Source organism: Nicotiana tabacum, chromosome 23 (genome assembly GCF_000715075.1).
Source record: "Nicotiana tabacum cultivar K326 chromosome 23, ASM71507v2, whole genome shotgun sequence".
Lineage (NCBI taxonomy): Eukaryota > Viridiplantae > Streptophyta > Magnoliopsida > Solanales > Solanaceae > Nicotiana > Nicotiana tabacum.
Window position 1 is genome coordinate 23074104 of NC_134102.1, and position 4422 is coordinate 23078525.

At 40.7% G+C, this 4422-nt stretch overlaps 1 long non-coding RNA gene across 1 annotated transcript; it reads right to left on the reverse strand.

Moving 5' to 3' along the window:
• Positions 1-2767: 2767 nt before the first annotated feature.
• LOC107789745 (uncharacterized) lies at positions 2768-3469 on the reverse strand. Its single transcript, XR_001648904.2, has 3 exons — positions 3429-3469; positions 3257-3338; positions 2768-3052 (listed from the first exon to the last, which is right to left on the reverse strand). It is a non-coding gene; the product is annotated as an uncharacterized LOC107789745 (long non-coding RNA).
• Between the last annotated feature and the right edge of the window lie 953 nt (positions 3470-4422).

Here is a 4422-nt window from a genome sequence, read left to right on the forward strand (position 1 = left end):
CTTTCTTCGAGTCTGTCATATCGTTCATGGGTGATTGAGCTTGTGGGTGGCAGTGAAATTGACGCTGTTGATGGAGGCATCGTCACTGCCACCTATAATCATATTGATGGTACGAGCAGGTGAGGGCGGCTTCGGCGGACCTTGACGGTGTCGACCCCTAGCGAAGGTGCTCCTTACTTTGTCGCTCAGTAGCTCTTTAAGGTGCCCTTGCTGCAACATGTTTGCTACCTCTTGCCTTAGGGTGATGCAATATTTTGTTTTGTGTTCGTGTTCCTAGTGGAATTCGTAGAGGGCACCGGATTTCCTGGTGCTCGGATCGGACTTCATCTTTGGAGCCACTTTACCTTTGTTTCGAGCTTCTCAAGGGTGTAGACTGCCTCTGTAGACGGAAAACAAATTGTGAGAAAATAACAAAGGGGTCATACCTCTCTCATTCCTGTGAGTCTCTGTCCTCGGCCTAGATGGGCCATCATCATAGCGAAATAAGGGAGGGGGCACCCTGACATAAGGCTAATGTCGTTCCCTGTTTGGCCATGAGGCTTGTTGATCCCTCCTCATGTTAAATCTTCATTCTTTTTTGGGCTCGGTTTGTTCCGAGATGAGACGTCGAGTTGGTCTGTTGAGATCTTCATCATCTGCTCGGACCTCGGTACAATAGGCATTATGGATTTTATCCCAGCCCATTTTGAAAGGCTTCAACTTCCATCCCCTCGGAGACATTTGGTAAGGTCATCCTTACCCTGTTGAATCGGGCGAGGAAGTCCCTCAATCCCTCTCATAGGGATTGTTTGATGGCGAACACGTCGTTCTCTTTCATTTCGGCTTTCTCGGCCCCGGCGTGTGCCATCACGAACTTGTCATCCATTTCTTCGAATGTTTCTATGGAGTGGGATGGTAGTTGTGAATACCATATCAATGCTCCTCTAGTGAGAGTTTCACCGAATTTCTTCAGCAAAATGGAGGACATATGTTCCTTGGTGAGGTCGTTGCCCTTCACAGCGTTGACCAATGAGTCACATGGTCTTCGAGGTTTGTTGTCCTATCGTATATTCTGCAATACAGTGGCATTTTGAAGGTCTTTGGTATGGCATGTGGGACCGCCTCCTCGATATACGGATGTTCAACAAACTTCTGACATCCTTTTCAGTAGTAAATTAGGGGTGTACGGTATCTTGTCTACCCGTTCTTGGTGTTCTTTTATTTGGTATCTGATCGCCTTGTTCTCATTCTCCATTTCTTCCATTCTTTTCAAAACAGTGGCGAGGACGATGTCACCTGCACTATTAGTAACATTGTGAGTTATACTTGGAGTTGGAGGGTTTGGTTGATCGCCTTGTTCGTACCCTCGCTGCACCGTGTGGGCTCTTATGGTTTCTATAGTCGTTCATGGAGCTTGTTTGTTGAGCACGCTTACTAGAGTATCGGTTAGCCATGCTTCGAGGAGCTTTTTCATAGCAGGTAGTGTCCCTTCTCCTATAGACATGGAAGCTCCTTTCCCGTTAGGTTTCGTTATGCTACAATAAGGGGGAGGCGGCCTTTCACGCTTGGGGGAGGTAGTGGGAATCACATCCTCGCCTTGTGTTTCATAACTCTCATTGATGGCATTTATGAGGTTACTGGAGACGTCATTTATCACCCTAGTCCCATTTCCTTGGTTACCTGCCATGGAAATTTCTGTACCTGTAGAGAGGAGAAATCTTTGTGACTCGACAAGTTGATACGCTCAAATTACACCTATATAAATAGTGTAAGGAGGTGGATGTCAAATATAATAATCCAACTAGCTTGGGGTCGGATCCCACAGGGAATAGGTGTGAAAAGGTTACTTGAATAGTGTGAAACTTGACTTAAGCCGTACTTCTACTCCGTTAGATTAAAAAGAGTTTTGTAATTGTGAATTGTCAAGAAATGCTATTTTGTTCAGAGAATTTGATTAATTTGATTAAGAAACCAAGGTTGTGTCCCCATCAATGGAATGTAATGCTATCAGTGTTAATATGATATAGTTCTAAAGGAAGGTCGTTTGATATGCAAATGGTTCCTAAATGACTGCCCAATATTTTCCAATAATTAGGTAGTATTTCCTTTTTACGATTTTTCCAAATAGAAAAGAGTTACAATTAAGAACAACCAATTTATGCCAAGTATAACCCACTTATCCCTAAGCGATTCTATTAAACAAGGTTTAAAGCCTTGAGTTCTTGCTATTCAAACCTACCAAACCCTAACCCACTTTTCCAAGTAAAGATAGAATGAAATGGCACTAGTCAATGTTTGCAACCATCAACCATAAATGAAGCATGAGAAATGAATAGAAATCGACCAACCATTATATAGATATATATTAAATGATAAACACCCATTAACATTACACCCACTTACGATTCATAACCTTAGTATTTAAAGTTAGCTACTCATACTAGAATACAAGAACAAAGTAATAAATAAAGTCATAAAGCTTACAAATATGGACAAAGTCTTGGATTCTCTCTCAAAAGCTTCCAAAATAATGGTGTATTCAATGCTCTAAGTGTAGGCTCTCTGTCAGACAAGATCCTCCACAAAAACCCTAATCATTCGGTTTATAATGATCTAAAAGTCGTGGTCAAAATGTGATAGAACTCTTACGGATCCACCACTGTAATATATCCTAAGAATCATGACTGGCTAATAGGTAACTTGAGCTTTTAGGATTCATTTTCTTTTGAAATAATCATGCAGCATACCTCCTCCACTTTTCCAGCAAATTCTTAAAAGGAGAAACCACTACAAATTATTGCATGCTCATATACCAGAAATAAACAGATCTCTGTTTGCTCTACATAACTCAAATTTCCTTACATCAGAAAAGGAACAGATGTTTCTTTTCCCAATTAGAATCCAAGATGCTTCGGAGCAATACAACCTCTAATGCTAAATTATCTAGCCGTACATATACAAAGAAGCAATAGATAACAGATAAACTCCATCTCCCTCAGAGGACAGAGGCATGTCAATGCATAGGGCTTCAATGTTAACACATCCAACTGCAAGCTCTTTTGTCAACTCAAATCTGTACCATAAATAAGTTGGTGGGTGACCAAATGCTCCATATCTTGAAATACAGCTCTTTCAGAGAAGAAACATAAGAAAAACCTTCCCAGCTTCATTTTCACAGGAAGAGGGGGAGGAGGGAATCACAAGCTCGTATGGGATACTCAGCTCTAAAGCATGGCGACCAAATAAAATACGATGGTTGTAATAAAAAGAGACATACCTTAGTAGTAAGAACCAGACCCACCACTTCCCATATAACCACTGCCACCCATACTACGACTAGAATAAAGCGAGGAGCCAACCTAAAGATTCGTCAGAGAAGAACAGGAACAACAGTTATCATCGGATAGACACTAAAGCTTCCAACAGAATTCAACAAAGTAGAAGCATACATCACTGCCACGAGACATGTAATCACCACCATAGTTGGATGCCCTGCAGATCATGTCTGCGACCGCAGAATGGGTCGCAGAAAGCTTTCGTGCTTCGCACATCTTCATTTTCACCGCAGAATTGATCACCAAGTTTTCCAGTTTTCCATCGTATTTTGGTTATGCTGTCCACATATTGGTTTTGCGACCGCATAACGTACTGCAAATTCATCTTCACTGGAACTCCTTTTGCAATTGTGTGATCACTATGCGGTCCGCACAAAAGTTATGCGACCGCACAATGGATCGCAGACTTGACTCTCAAAAACCGAGATGGTTTGCTTTACTCTGCGATGGGTCTACGGTCCGCACATCACTTTTGCGGTCATAGACCTGCCGCATTTCTGTCTTTCCATGTGTCATGTTCTTGGCTCTTCAAGTCTGGGTTCTTACAAAATACCAAAACTACATAAGAAATGACTTATAATCCTTTAAAAGATTAGCTAAAGTCTTTGTAATTAGTATCAAAAGTGCCGCATTTCTACGGCGAATCACAAGTCACGTGAGTTGTAGATCTAATGGAAACTAAAAGATTAGCTAAGAAATCCCCACAAACGGCGCCAAATTGTTTGACCAAAATTTAGATCTAGATTTAAATAATTAGATTTTCTTAAAAGGGAAGGGTTAATCTTAGATAATAATAATATCCAATAGATTATTTAACTAGTGTCGTGACAAAATGTTACAAGATCTGTGGTAACAGTGATGAATATACGATAATGAACAATGCTTAATGGCGTAAATGCAATATAAATAGAAATAAAGGACATATGATGGTATTTATATAAATAGATGTAATAGATATGATCGAAAAAAGGGGTGGAAACGTGTAATTTTCCTTCTGACAATGATGGATGATTAATAAGCCTTTGAATATTCGAACTCGCCTTGGATCGTGGGAGGAAAGCTAAACAGGATCTCAAGGAAAATGTGTCTTTTTTATGTATGTAATAAA